This window comes from Pezoporus wallicus, unplaced genomic scaffold, assembly GCF_028554395.1.
Source record: "Pezoporus wallicus isolate ANWC-B61680 ecotype Strahan unplaced genomic scaffold, APGP_CSIRO_Pwel_v1 contig_360, whole genome shotgun sequence".
In the NCBI taxonomy this organism is placed as follows: Eukaryota; Metazoa; Chordata; class Aves; order Psittaciformes; family Psittacidae; genus Pezoporus; species Pezoporus wallicus.
The window spans coordinates 3245279-3261984 of NW_026640059.1; positions in this window are offsets into that span (position 1 = coordinate 3245279).

The following is a 16706-nucleotide window of genomic DNA, read 5'->3' on the forward strand; positions in this document are numbered from 1 at the left end:
CTCTGAAAAGAACGTAACAGTGAAAGAAACAATTCGGCATGTTAGTGACTGTACAATCTGTTCATCCTGCTGCGCTCATCTAACTTGACAACCATTTTCGGAACCTGTAACTCATTTTAAGTTTGCAGTATAGGAAGCTTTCAAATATAGAAATGCCAAAATAGAAGAGCATTCCCCTCCAAACAATCATGCCACAAGTGCTGAAAATGGAGTGTTTAAATTATTTTAAACCTTATGCTTGGGTGTGGCTGAGGAGGGAAGACACTTAGTATGATTTGCCTAATATGTAGTTCCTCAGAGCATCAGTAGGTTGCAGCAGAGCGTTAAATTCAACCTGAAATGAGGGTGTTAAAGGACAGGAGCACCACAGGATATTGTTGTGACAATACGTACATGAAGTCAACATGGCGATATAGAGATATCTGGGAGAATTTTGCTGAACAACCTTGAACAATAAGAAGGTAGGCTTAAGATAACCACACACCCAGAACTTGTTTCTTCTTAGGTTGCCAGTGTTAGTCTTTGAGCCTCTTCACCACTCAGTGACACGATGGAATGACATCACTGGTCTGGGAAATTGATCTTTCCTTTCATTAATGTAGTACCAGCTCTGTGGTTTGGTTTTGATTAGGGGAGAGAGAGATGCTGGCTTTGGATTCTTTTCTCATTACAGTATCACAGTGGAATCCAGCGATTTATGAGAGAAAGAAAACAAAAAAGTAAAAGCAATAGATTCCTATGAGACAGTAGTTGTATAAAATGGTGAACAAAAGTAAAGAGTAAATTTTGGCAATGAAAAAAACCAAAATCTAGCACTCCAATAATAAAGCCACCATGCAGTATTGTTTCTCTTTTGATGATATATTTGATATAAGAAAAAATGTACTTCAATCAAAGTTCCCAGCAGTTATTAGTGGGGTCTCTGTTCCCTTCAATTGTTGTTTTCCTCTAATTTGATTGTAAATAATAACTCCACAGCTGTGTCTTCTGTAACCAATTGCATCTCTATAGGTTCCTATATTTAGATTGCATACAAGCATGCGCAAAAAGTAACAAAGACATAAAGAATACTGCTTAGCCTTTAGCAAAATCATACAAAAGAGCTAATGAAGCTCACTCTAATAAGCTTTACTGAATGACCAGCTGTAAACCTTCATTTGTATTCCACAACAGGAATACTCAGTGCCGAGGAGAATGTTACCCTTCCTCTAAAGGTATCAAGTTACTCCTTTTCCAAAACATCAGGCTTCAATGAGCAGCACAGATTTCTTGCAATCTGAAAGGAATGCCATTGCAAGAAATGCTCCTGTGCAACAGGTGACAGATACTTCTCCATACAAAGGAATTTCAGGTGACAGAAGTTTTACTGGTCTTTGCATTTTAAGCCAACCAGCAGGCTACCTAAAAAAAATACACGTAACCATACTGGTACTGATAACAGCATCTTCCTTTTCACAATTTCTTCTCTGCCTCCATCATACCCTCCTCTAAAGCCACAATTTCTGTGCTACTGCTCTAGCTATAAAGCCAGTGGAAAGAAGAAATTCCAGTTGCAAGGGGAAAGGTCAAGAATTAGTGGCTTATACTTCTCTACTATCAAAATATGGAGCAATCTGGCTGACATAATTTTATAGGAAACTTGGCATATCCCCTGTCCCAGTAAACAAATGGTATTTAGAGCAGCTGTGCTCAGTGCTATTCAAGAGTTTACACAGTGGTGTTACAGCATTAATACCTGCCTGAAAGCAAAACTAACACAGAAAGACACAAGCTCCTCTAAGGAGCAGGTGAATTATACCTGTCCACTACCACTATTGCCTATTCATGACAGAGTGTGGGACCAGAGCACACCAAAGGAATGAAGGCACAGCTGGTGCTGCCCTTCTTCCAACTACCCAAGGGAACAGCTGCCAGATACAGACATCTGTTACTAATGACTATATGACAATATTAGGGCACATTTATATTGTAGCATGGAGGGTAGACACACTACAGTTAGCTAAACTTGTTATCTGCAGGTGACTGGTTGGTTAGGGTGCTGTCACAGCAAATTAAACACACTGATAAAATACAGCGAATTCTGTAGAGGGCCACCAAACTGGTTAGGGGGATGGTGCACTTTCTTTCTGTACATTCTGGGGCTGAATAAGGACTGTCTTGTGGAGCAACAGGGGGCCATAATTGTGGGACAGTTGCACAGATTAACCTTAGTTGCTCAAGTTGGATTCTTGAATGAGGAAGTTAAAGAGTCTGCTTGCTAGTTAGAAATGCATTTTAGAGGACAACACTGGCCAGGAACCCACCAAGACAGTCTGGGCCTATTAAATGCTGAGGCAACATGGGGAACATGAGGAACAAACCCCTTAAATATGGTAGCTAAATTCAGATGGTACAGGTTGTGTTACTATCCTCTGCTTGCAGTTATTCCAGTTGTGCATAACAAGAATTGGAAAAGAGCCTGTACAGAGTAGAGAATATAAAATCAAAAAAGAACATACATCCCTGGAAATTTCATCAGCTTCTATAGCAAGAGGGTGAATGCTCATGTCCAAAGAAGCTTGTATCAGTGGTTGACTAGAAAGCATCAGGCAGGAAAAGTTTCCACCCATGCAGGTAGTGTACCAAGCAAATATATTTTGAGGGAAATATCTAACCACTTTCTTTTAAACCCAGAAAATACTGTTAGTAGGCCTTCTATACTACCTGCTAAGAGAACTAATACAGCATTTCTATTTCTGATGGAACTTTTTTCTTCTGATGGAACTTTTTCTTCTGGAAAAGGCAAGCTCTCCAAAACTAGAATTCAGTAATAGCCTGGTGGAGAGTAACATGGAAAAGGATGGTTCAGATCCTCTTCTGTTTGGGTCAGCGTACTGAACACAAATTCACGCAGTTTGCTTATCACATAGAGGTTCTTACTTTTATCTGTGACATGGCACTTAGTAGTATAACATGACTAAGTTCAAGGGCAGATTAAATGGTTCATTTCCATATAGAAAGAGGAGTGAAAACTAGACTCCTCTGCTTAAGGTTTCTATCTGGTGAAAGCTAGCAGGGGACAGAAAACAGGCATTTGAGAGGGAAACAGCAGATATTTGTGAGTCATGGTCAAGTACATTTTGATACCAAAATTATAAGTTCAATGTTTTTTTGGTAAAAGGAAGCTATAATATTAGCAGTAGACTTCATAGAGTTTGTCTTTCCTGCTGGAACGGTTTCATTTTGCATAGATCATTAAATATCCACTGAGCCAAAGAGGGCTACAAAGAAAGAGTGGAGAACAGGAAAGCCACAGCAGGAAAACTGTTCTCAAAAAACACATGCTAAAGGAACCAGTTTCATCCCTATGCAAAACCATGACAGCATTTTAATACTAATTTTTTTTAACCACACAGTTGGCCCGGTCATGAGTCCCTCATCTGAAACCTTTACATTCTTGAAATTCAACAGCCACAAACAAGGTAAAGAAACAAAAGGAGCAGTTCACACTTAGTCTTGGTAGAGTGCTCAGTTCTGGTTACCACAGCAGTACCTGTGTGTTATTTATTTTTTTTTAGATTTAAAGTAGACACAGAGGATCAGCTACCCTCCCTTTAATTTTATACATATCTTTAATAGAGCTACACTCAGTAACATGATATTATTGTAAATGTTCCCTACACCACATTTCAAACTAATAAAAACCTGTCCCCACCTACAGGGTAAACTGAATACAATAAAACCCCACTCCCTTCCACTACAAAGGGCAAAAAATAGCAATATTAATAAAATAACTACAAGAGATGAAAGAAGGCTTTATTCCATATCTTTCAGAAAGAAATTATTTTATTCAAGATGTACGTATTTTCAAGTTTCATGGTTTCCCTTGATGAATATTTCAGTATGGTTCTCAAAGTCCTGGTTTAGTGAGTATGAAAAGAGGTTCTCACACTTTTTATGGTAAGGAGGAATGCCAAGAATATAGCTGAAGAGGCCAGATTTGTAATATGGTAGGAACAGTCTGGGATTTCCTAATTTCTGTCTTACTCGTTGGCAGTCAATACCAAATTTCCAGCAGAAAAGACCTTCCATCCAGAATTAAAACAACTCTCCCATATCTTCATACTGAGAACATATTTGTGGCCAATAGAGCTAATGATAATCCTTTAAAGACTCCTTGGTACCCACACTGACCCTTGAGAAACTTGAGCTCATTCATGTTTAATAACTACATTACAAGGAAGACAGTCACTGAAGTCTGGGGACCTGTGCTGGTAACATGCCTTCGAGGAGAGACACAGTTGCAGCTCAAGAAGAAAGTCTGCAGGCTGGCAGACTGGAAAATGAAACAGAAAAGTCCAATACAGAACAGTGCAGCTCAGAAGGGAGGCTCCAGAAACCAGACATTTGCCATTAAAATACCAGATAAGAAAAAGGGAGTGAAAACCAGTGAACCACATGTTACTCTTAGCTCCAGTCATCATTTCGAATTATAGGAGTTCATTCCATTTACCCTGGCAGCTTGCTCCCAGTCATAGCAACACCTAGCTTAGGATACCCACTGTTGCAATGTGCCAAGTGCTTTACAGCACACATTAGTATCACTTTCAACACTGGGAAAGTACAGCCTGGGAAAGAGAAATGTTTTGCCTTACAGGCAAGTTACTACAGCTGGAATTCAAGTTTCCCCAGCCTTTCCTCCTTTGCCTACATGCTCTGTGAGCAGAATTGCTTTGTGGGTACAGAAAAAAGAAAAACCTTTGGCAGTGAGTTAAGCTTCACTCCCTCATCTCTATCCATGTGATTTGTGTGCAATCACTGAACTAGAATGCACTGGAATAGGCAATCTCCAGGTTCAAAAAGGCAGACACATGCTCCTTTGCCTAGCACCTAATCCCCTCCTTGCCCCAGGCAGGATCAGTGTGATCTAAACCACTGTGTGCTGAGCTCCCCTGGCATGAGGTGTTTCCTCTCAAGAACCAGACAGTTCAGATCCCACAGACCAGTCTCTGGATGGCTAAAGGATATCTTGGATTCCCTGTTGCTTTTCCCTACTTGTGAGCCTAAGGCCTCCATACAAATACATACTTTAAGCCAAGCTTGAAGAGAAGCAGAACAAGGATTTAAACATTACATTACACTCTTTGGACTGCAGAACACTGAAATAAATCACAAATGCCTTTAAGCAAAACAAACCAAAAGAAGATGTTATAATTCTTAAGGCACAGAAAGCTTTTACTCGTGTACTGATACAAAGTTTCTCTCAGTGAGGTTCTCACTGCAATGATTACTTTCAGAGACGTGCAAAATAAAAAAAAGACATTAACAGGTTAGGCACTGTTCTAAACATACTAAAACCCTCTGTCAAAAAATAGTTTTATGGCGAAATATATATTTCTCCAGAAATAGCAGGGCGATTACAAAATATTTTGGTACTGTATAAGAGAGAAGGTGTCATATTTGCTCTTACTGATTGCTGTAGGTTCCAGATAAGGCAGTATCTGCAACCCACAGTTGTAAGTCTGGAAAATTAGACATGCAGCATCTGAAAGCCACAGATCTTGTTCCAATAGTTACATGCATATTAAGTATATACAGGAAGCTGGCATACAACTGATAAAATATACATCACATTTTAAACATATTGGGCCAAATTCACTCTGAGTTTAACTCCAATACCATGCTCTAAACAGTAGGGAGGTAAGTTAGACAGCTGTGACAGTGTGTGCTATAGGGATGTCTAGACAGGTGGATTGACAAAGAAAGGGATTTCAAACTAAGAAACTTGCAGAAGCAAAGTGGGAAAGGAAAAAAAAAATACTGAAAAATGCAGTAGTGAAATGCATTATATCCATAAGAATTAGTTTCTCATTTAGAGAGCAGTTTGCAGTATTGTCTTCATAGGTGCTGGTCCTGTAACCCAGCACGCTAATGGTAAAAAGGTGAATTATGAAGAATAAAGATGATGGGAGAATCAGCAGCAAAACTAAAACAACTTCAAAACTCTGTCGAAAATAAACTCCAATTACATGGTAGGATCATAAGTTCCCCTTCTTGGGAGCATCTTTATAGGTGCTCCTAGGCGAAACAGAATTTACCTAATTTGGTCCTTAAAAACGCAGCTGTGAGAGGGCAGAGGTGGGATTACTCTATTCAAGATCTATGTATAGTGGGCTAATATTAGCTTCACTGTTTTATCCTTGCTATTTATATATATAAGAATTGTGTGTAAAAGGGGCTCCAGACTAAAATGCTGAAAGAACTTAGGTTTGCTTTTTTCACAGTTAGCTTTTCTGATAGTTTGTTGATACTAAGATTACACTGAGTTAAAAAGTACCATCATGCAGAGGCAGCCCCCATGTCAAGTCCCTGGGACGCTTCTCATTTCAGTCACTGCAGAGAGAGGATACAGATTCTCAAAGTTTCTTTAAAAAAGAATTTGAAAGGGATGGGTTGTGTGGGGTTTTGTTTTTTGGTTTTTTTTTTAGTTTTTTTTTTTCTTTTTTAGTTGTTGTTTTGGTGGTTTTTTGTGTTTTTTTTTTTTTTTAATCCTAGAATTTTGCACAATGGCAGAGAGGACATGAACTTCTCAAGCTATTCTTCTTTTGAATTGCTGAGCTTTCTGACTGCTCCTCAAATTCCCATTAAAGTTACCAAGAGCTGCAGGCTCTCACTTGGCTGGGAAAAAGGCCTTTAAACAGTGCAAAGATCAAGAGCAGAGTAGGGAGGAACAGCAAAAGAGAAGCACTAGGATACTGATTTGGTTCAAAAGGCAATGAATGCTACAGATGCTAAATGCCTGCTTGGATCTGAAGAGAGACAGGACAAGTTCAGAGCAGAAAAATCCACCGAGGGTTAACTAAAGGTACAGAAACCACTTCTGCCTCAGGAAGCTCCTGAGCTGCAGTTTGGGCTAGGTGGAAAGCTGGTTTGGCTCCCATGTATCTGTTCTTGGGCTCATTTTTAGTAAACACTGGCAAGATCACATATTTCACTTCAGGCAGGTCTTTTCCTGACTTAATTAAAGACCTGCCAGCTACTTTGCAACTTTGGTTTTTAACTACCCATGGAACGTCTTCCTCCAGTTTGGTCTTCTTTTCTGTTTTTTTTATTTTTTTTCCTGGTTCTTCACCTTCCCTCCATCTCCCATTCTCATAAATACCTAAAAAGCAAAATCTTTGTCTCTGTGAGCAGTGGAGCAAGGGACTATGATGGGTTAGTTTCAAAAAGGTGAACAACAGTGCAAAAGAACGAAATGAGTTATACAGGGAAAGGACCTTGAGGGAAGACTAGGGGAAAGTGAACTCAGAAGCAGCAGAAAGAATGAAGAGAGGGAGGTGACAGAAACAGGCAATATAATGCTACATCAAGTTAGATAGGAAAGAGTTAAAACTAAAGAATGAAAGGTATTCAGTTAGAAAGAGCTGAGGTGGATCTTGTCCTGCCTGCCCTCCTGCCTGTGGGCAGCCCAGCTTCTTTCTGCCTGCATGGAACACAAGCTGCTTTCTTCAGACTCCTCTTCCAGCCAGGTATGGGAAGCATTCTCAGTAGCCAGCTCTCCTCTCACACCTTTTGCACATCAACACCCAGGTTCGCAGCTGCAAGCAACATTGCCTGCACTCCATGACAATGGCACACAGAAGCCAACCAGTTCTGCAATGTTTTAACTTCTAGCATTTCTCTATACATTCTTTAAATGAGAAATTTAAATTTCTCATCACTGAAGGTTCGTGCTTGATTACAGCAAGAAAACTAGGCTCCATAATTAATGCCATCAGCAATAGGAAGAGTAGTTTGCTGAGAACAAGACCTATGCTGCACATATTCCCACGTATGATTGACTCTGTGCTCTCTGAAGAGACTGAATACCTATCTTCTAACCACTCATCCCAAGACAGAAGTAATTTTAATTCTTTCCAAACTTCCTTCCTACTCCTCCCCCTCTAGAGACTAACCAAATTCCAAAATCTGTGTTTTCCAGAAAATGTCCGTTAGTAAAACAGTGATTACTGATCACCTTGCTCCAGATCCTGCCTTCTGCATACCATCTTCATTTACTTTGGAAAGTTTTACAGAATCACAGACTCATGAATGGCTGGGGTTGGAAGGGACCTTAAAAATCACCCAGTTCCAAACCCCCTGTCATTGGCAGGGACACCTTCCGCTAACCATATTGCTCAAAGCACCATCCAACCTGGTCTTCAACACTGCCAGGGATGGAGCATCCACAACTTCTCTGGGTAACCTGTTCCAGCATCTCACCACCCTTATAGTGAAGAAAAGTTATCTTTGTAAGCTTCTAGCAGAGTACTAGTTTGTTTTCTTTTTTTACGTGGATGTTGAATTATGGATGCCTGTCAAGATTTTTTTAAGAAAGCCAGTGTTTGGTGTAACAGACAGAACACAACTCATAATGATGGACATTTGCTTCACAAAATGGGGCTGCAGCAAGCACAAAGATCAAATTGTAACAAGAAAAATGAGGAAGGAAAATATAGTTTTCTTTCTGCACCTTTCTCACTCTGCCTTCCCAACAGCACAGTCTATGGTTATCACATCTACCTGCTAGAAAATGATTTGGGGGTTTGAGAGGTGAAAGAAAAATATCCCCAAACCTCAGATTAAACATTTTAGATGCTCTGACAGTAAAAGACAGTTTAAAAAATTATTTTGACTCAAAATTATGTATTTTCCTTATAATTTTAGGGCCTTGTTAACCTACTATTACTTAAATATTAGATTATTATTTAAATCACACCTTCAAACAACATCTCCAATGTTAAAATTAAATGTTTTGTCAGCTCCAGAACAAAGCATTAAGTCCAGTGTTCTAGAATTCCCAATTTCTTTTCTTACTCACCAAATTTTACCAATGTAGTTTTGGTTTTCCAGAATTTTTCTGCTATTTTGAGAATAAGTACTAATTTAAAAGTTACACCTGTTATAACAACACAATTTTTCACCTAGTGACATCATGCCATGTGAATGCAAATGACTGCAATCAGACCAAACAAAAAAACAGGGGAAAAACAAGGGGATTTAGAATTTACTTCAGACCTATCTCAGTCCTTGAGTTTTCCTCCTGCCTAACAATCAATCAAACAGCAAAATATAAAGAGCACCAGGACATGCACTTGAGGATGTCAAAGCTGGTGCAGAGTTTGCAGGGATGTTCTATATCTGAAAATCTCAGCAACCGCTTTAGAAAACAAGTTGAATTTTGAACTGCTAACAAAGATTAAGACAGATAATAGTCTCAGAGCAGATGTGCTCTGTAAATGACAGTGAATAATTTTCTAAACATGGCTGTGGTTTCAGAATAAGAAAAATCAGGTAAATTTCAGGTGAATTTTAAGTTGAAATATAAAAGATGTTTTTCTCCTACCTCTAAGCTTTTTGTTCACGACAATTCAGACTCTGTCTATAAATTAGTCTATCAAATAATTGCATAACATCATATTGCCCAGAACAGAACAAAACTTACCATCAGAATAACCAGTGATGCTCCATTTGCTCAAGAGAAGAATGCTAATGAAGAATGAAAAGGCAATTGCACTTTTAGTTTGGTTTTAGTTGCACTTTTTATCTATTCATAAATTGCAAATGGGAGAACTGGAATACACTGCTAGCATATTACACTCATGCCCAAGACCTCCACAGCCAAGTATCCCGTTTCTCCTTACAGGTCTGTCCGTTTTTTAATATCATCCCTATGCTACCATATTAATACTTTGCAATTTGGCTTCTGACTCCCATCCCCATCTCTCAAACACCTTTGCCTGCTTGCCCAGCTCAAAGGCAGCATTTTATAACACTAATTAGGGTGAGACTGTAGCAATACAAAAAGCTGCATTTCCTCTCGGAACCCTCCTATACCCTAATAACCATGTTTGCTTCATTTCTAAATGTGTAGATTTTGACTGCACAGCAGGAACACGTGACCTTTTTGGGGGTTGTGGCTCTGCACTGGAACACCATGAGGCAACTCTTTGATACAGTCCTGGAAAGCCCTGCTGGAGACAATTTTGTTAAGCTGTGTCTCTAGAGTGTCTCTCACTAGGAGATTTTTCTCTCATATTTTTTACACTCATCTAATGGAATAAAGGTTTCTGCTCTCCATTAGAAGTATTACTTCTGTCCAATACACCTGCAGATTTTTATGTCCCATTGCACCAAAACCAACAAGGGAAATGTCAGTAGAATCAGGTGAATATTTCAGTGACATAAGGATACAGAATAGAAGGAAGATGAAAAAGCAACAAACCTACACTAACAGACACTCACTCTCAAGCCTTTCACATTAGTAGTAATGACAAACTTTTGAGTTAAAACATAGGCGGAGAAACAGCGAATGGCTACCAAGCTTATTATTTATCCTTAACAGGGTGGGTTCACAAATGCTGTGGAGGTGGCATAGGGTACATTTGCTACTGCATCACCTGAAGATATGCTGTGACCAGCAGCAGGTCTGGGAGCAGCATCTGCCTGTTCTCCTTCATACTCTTAATTTATATTGTCTTAGAATCATAGAATCATAGAATAGTCAGGGTTGGAAAGGACCTTAAGATCATCTAGTTCCAACCCCCCTGCCATGGGCAGGGACACCTCACACTAAACCATGTCACCCAAGGCCTCGTTCAACCTGGTCTTGAACACTGCCAGGGATGGAGCATTCACAGCCTCCCTGGGCAACCCATTCCAGTGCCTCACCACCCTAACAGGAAAGAATCTCCTCCTTATATCCAAGCTAAACTTCCCCTGTTTAAGTTTTAACCCGTTACCCCTTGTCCTGTCACTACAGTCCCTAATGAAGAGTCCCTCCCCAGCATCCCTATAGGACCCTTCAGATACTGGAAGGCTGCTATGAGGTCCCCACGCAGCCTTCTCTTCTCCAGGCTGAACAGCCCCAACTTCCTCAGCCTGTCTTCATATGGGAGGTGCTCCAGTCCCCTGATCATCCTCCTCTGGACTTGTTCCAACAGTTCCATGTCCTTTTTATGTTGAGGACACCAGAACTGCACACAATACTCCAGGTGAGGTCTCACAAGAGCAGAGTAGAGGGGCAGGATCACCTCCTTCGATCGGTTGGTCACACTCCTCTTGATGCAGCCCAGGACACAGTTGGATTTCTGGGCTGCAAGTGCACACTGAAGCTGGCTCATGTAGGACCTTGCACTTGTTATGGTTAAACTTCATAAGTCTTCATTGTCTTCTTAATCTACAAACTGCACCTAGCAGCTCTCTTTGCAAGCACCTCTTAGGAACAGCACACTGGATTCCAGACTTAGTTAAAATTTGCTAGAACTTGACACAACTCAGACTACAATAACAGTATGCTACAGTCACAAGACTTTATGTTGATGAAATGGAGAAAAATTATGTGCCTGTCTTGAATTTAGCCCATGGCTTTGTCTCAAGCTAAAATACACACTAAGTGAGCTTGAACTAATAATGTCATTTCTGTGATTGCTAATGATTTAATTAAATGAATATAGTTACATTCAAATAAATACCTGAATCTCATTTTGTGAAGTACAAAAAATTGTTTTAATTAAACATGATTACAGATGTCATCTAAGGAAGCATTCTCTTTAGTACTTCTGCAGTGAAATGGAATCCATTAATCACTCTGATCTTCACATTTGAAATACTACAAAAATAAGTGGCTGTAAAAGAAATTGTCATGTTCTATAGAAATACAGTGGTACAAACCCCTTATTGCCATGGGAAATTATAGATGAGAAGTGAAAGGCTATTGAAGCTCAAAATTCAATAGTTCTGTTTCTTCAAAAATATGTAACTCCTCCTGTGCATATGAAATTGCAGATTTTTACAAAGGTAGATTCTCTGGTTTAGAAGAAAATGTAGGAATACTGTCTTGTGTTCTATGGCGAAATTACAGTTGCTGTGGAACCACCGCACTGAATTTCCCTACAGCCATGTTTATATCCTCCACAAAACAGTCAATTTGAAAAGTTTTCAGCATTTTCTTCGTAACAATAAAAGCCATTACAGTAGAACAGACTCAAATAAACACACTGCTCAGTGCTGACAATTTGAAGCTTTTTCACTGTGAACAGTTCTTCACCAAAAGTAACTGCAACCTAAAATAATTTAATTTCTTTGACACACTGACCTAAATAGGCTTACATCAGAAAGCAGAGTTTTCTACCTGCACTGACATGCTTTAGTATATGAACATTACTAGGAAAACATAAGGCATGTGTGCTGGAACAGTCCAGTTCTACAGGAGCTGCTAGATTCCTTTTACTCCCTTTAGAAGAGTCTAGGGAAAATAAGGTTTGTATGATTTTAATACTAAACCCTTCCAAACTGGAACAGTATAAAGCATTAGCTTCTGTATAACCTCCTTCCTCCAGGATAATTATTGAAGACAAAGGCCTAGAAAGTTTAGTGTAAGAATTGCTATTAGATGAAATAATGTATTAATTATATCTAGTGGGTTAATTCTTGAACAACTTGCCCAAAGGTATTCAAATCTAGACTGATGCAGCTGTGATCTGGAGGTTCATTCAGCACAGCCTGCTTTATGATCACATCCCCCTGTACTTTCATTACCCTCTCATCCTATTTGCCTCAACTTTGAGTGTTCTTCCTGTACTGTACATGTTATGATTTCAGATCTGGAAGTTTCACAATTCCCCCACATAACTGAAGTATATATATTCCTTTTCTTCAAATTCCTCTAAAGTTTTCCACAAGTATTTCTACAGCTACTGACCATGGCTGGATACTTGATAACCACACTGTATCCTAGATGTGTACCTCTAAAGATACACTCAACTGTAAGAACTTTTCTTTCTAAAAAGTGGTAAAAGCAGCTGATAACCTCAGACAAGCTTGATTTTCTGCAGATACAATCAGAAGAACTTTCAGAAAAAAATAATGAAGGCTTTCTGACATGCTATAAAATTAAATGTGGAATGAGATCTCAGCTGGTATAAATGCCTTCCCTTCACACTAAACCAGACAATTCAATTCAGCCTGCCTAAGAATCCAGCTTTCCTTCTCTAATTAATAGTTACCAGAAAAGGTTCTGCAGAAGGACTGCTATATTCCTATTATTGTCCCCTTGATTTCTGTATCAGACATTTACAATCCACTTTGACCTACTCCCTCTAACAATAAGATTCTACTTTAATTTCCTACACATTACTTGTTTCACCTGGATTATATATAATTGCAGTTACAGAGGCTAAAAAACCTGATAATTGCAGAGATTGGTAATGAAGACTCATGATAATTACATCTTGAATACTTGTTTTGTACCATTTTTACTGTAAATGGGTCCCACTGTTAAGCCTCCTGGCAAACATTTAAGACCTTTCCAAGAATCTGGTTAATATTTATAGTAGAAAACACATTCTGATCAGGCCATTAAAATCTGAAAGAGGAAAAGACTTACAACCAGAACCAAACTCCTCTAGACACGCATCTCCTTTGATGGCTCCTCTACTGACATCATCAAGTGAAGCTGACAGACATGATAGCACAGTAAAATTACATAGTTTATAATCTTATTTTAGGAATTTCATGTGGCCTTGTGATTGCTGTGTATCAAAATAAGAAATGACATAAAATGACCCCAACCAAGAAAATTTTATGCAGTGTCTTACTGGCGAGGTATTTTAACTTTTTCATGCATTTCACTACTACATTGTGGTCAAGTGTCTGAAGAAACTGCAAAAGATGCATCTAGACATTCCAGGATCATTCTGTTGAGCTCCCATTTCCCAATCCCCCAGCCACCTCCAACCCAAACTTTAACTTCTGACATTGCTCCAATTTCAAAATCTTTTCCTTTGTCCACACTCTGCCTTTAAAATCAATCTTGTTAATTACATCATCCTTCTGATACCACAGCAATATCTATCTGAAAAATTGCAGCTTTGGCCCTTCCCACCACAGACTGAAAAGCCATATGATGTTTATTAGCATGCAGCATGTGCTACTTTCAGTTGGCTGAGAGGTTGATGGAGGAGTTAACTTGAATGCCATGCTGGTATTCACACTGGCAGATCTCCAGCTCCTCTTTGCCACCTGTGAACCACATCTTCCCTCAAACAGGATGCTCATTTCACCATTCCCTGTGTGAACACCAGCTTCTGAACATATTCTTGCTTTCCTCTTAATTTACAGGTACAAATGAGGTCATACACAGAAACAAGGGCTCTGTAGAGCTTTCCAGCTGAATACCCCTGAATTGTTGAATAGCTTACTCAAGTTTATCCCTCATCTAACTCAGCACATCCTCTTCGGTTTTTGTTTTTAACTAGCCCTTTTTGAACTTCTTTACTCTAAACTATGAGTTCAGTACAAGTCTGACTGTAGGTTTTCATTCAGGTTACAACATGAGAATCTGTTTCATTGGGTTTTGAGTTGAGAAAGTTCTTTAAGAAAATTATGAATTTGCTGAAAGATACAAATTCAGGTCAGCCAAAGTGACTGGAAATTTGAATTTGAGATGGTTTTGGAAAAAAAAAAGGGGGGGGGAGGAAGGGGAGAAGGAGGACTAAGAACATTTAGGAAATAAAATGGGGTGAGTGTTCATTTCAAAAGGAAACAACTTGATACGTAAACCCAAAATAAACACTTTTCCAAATAACTTTATTCAAGTGAAAGTTCGGTGTGTTTTGTTGGGGACTTTTTGTTTGTTTCATTGGAGTTTTTTGTTTAGGTTTTGTTTGGTTTGGTTTTCCTCTGTTTGGTTTCAGTTTTTAAATTTAATCTGGATTTTTTTTTTTCCCCAATTTAATCCACAAACTGAAAGTTCACAACTAAGGCTCTGCAGAGCCTTCGTTATTGTTGTTTTAACTGAAAAGAAGTCCTTTTTCTGAAATTTCCAAGCTTAATACTACTTTGCATTCCTCCCCAGCATTATGTTTTCCTCTTCTTTATATCTGTTGTAGCAATCTTGCCATTGAGCTTCTTCCTTTTTTTCTTATGACTTGAATGCACTCTCAGAGAAGACGGGATATTCACATTGAGGCAACTAGATGACTTAGTATAGCCTGAAAAATGTTCACAGAGAGAATAGAAGCATTCCTAAACAATTCTATGTGTTATATTTTAAGGGATTTCTGCTTTTTATCATATGATTTCAGCCCCTGGAATTAGTGGCATTTGTTATAAATTTGTAAAATGACAGTTCAGCTAAAGAAGAGATTCAGAGCAGCCCTGCGGAGAAGGACTTGGGGGTGTTGGTCGATGAGAAAACGAACATGAGCTGGCTTCAGTGTGCACTTGCAGCCCAGAAATCCAACTGTGTCCTGGGCTGCATCAAGAGGAGTGTGACCAGCAGGTCGAAAGAGGTGATCCTGCCCCTCTACTCTGCTCTTGTGAGACCTCATCTGGAGTATTGTGTGCAGTTCTGGTGTCCTCAACATAAAAAGGACATGGAACTGTTGGAACAAGTCCAGAGGAGGGCCACGAGGATGATCAGGGGACTGGAGAACCTCCCGTATGAAGATAGGCTGAGGAAGTTGGGGCTGTTCAGCCTGGAGAAGAGAAGGCTGCGTGGGGACCTCATAGCAGCCTTCCAGGATCTGAAGGGGCCTATAGGGATGCTGGGGAGGGACTCTTCATTAGGGACTGTAGTGACAGGACAAGGGGTAACAGGTTAAAACTTAAACAGGGGAAGTTTAGCTTGGATATAAGGAGGAGATTCTTTCCTGTTAGGGTGGTGAGGCACTGGAATGGGTTTCCCAGGGAGGTTGTGAATGCTCCATCCCTGGCAGTGCTGAAGACCATATTGGACGAGGCCTTGGGTGACATGGTTTAGTGTGAGGTGTCCCTGCCCATGGCAGGGGGGTTGGAACTAGATGATCTTAAGGTCCTTTCCAACCCTATGATTCTATGATTCTATGCTGCTGCATTAACATTTATCAAGGTTTTGTGTGAATGGTAAAGCAAGAATGCTTCCTGTTAGAAGACAGTGGAATAACCTCTATGATTCAATTAGCCTTAACAAAAGAGGTGCCTAGAATTAGAAAGAGCTACCTGAATCTCAAGTTTAAACAGCTCTTTATATTCTAGTACTACACTAGGTTAGTTTAACAAGCAATTATAATTATTGGGAGAGCAACTTCTCTATTAAAGGTCAGGGAGGAATCACCACAGCTCCAGCTATGAATATAATTGGACATTTAATGAAATGTGTCTACCCAGTACTTTCTTTCCTTTTTAGCAAATTCATTTTAGAGTTAAAGTGTAACACAGCAGTGCATCCAGAGACACTCCAGGAAGGAAGAGGGCTATTTTATGCTGAACTTTTTTTTTCGTTTTTTAAAAAATCTGATGGTATAATGAACAATCCCTAGGAGAAAGTGTACAGAGCATTAAAAAAATAGTATTACAACAAATTATGTACAGCAAGTTTTCAAAAGCTGATGACAAACTTATTTATTCATTCTGTATTTAAACACTCAGATCATTTGAACAGGTGGAATGCTCCAAGGATCAATAATTTATGGATCTCAATGAAATCTACTGCTGCTAAATTTAGATTCACAAATTTAAAAGTGCTGTACACTTCCAGAAGTTCAGTGTGCTGGAGAAGCCTCAACCATTTTCAGATCTTTAAAAGGAGAATTCTAACACCAGTATTCCTGTCTGCTGCAAATCAGAGCTCTGGCAAGACCCTGATATCTGAATAACCAAGATTCTTAATAAGTATTTACATTATGGCTCTTAAAATTCCTGCACGT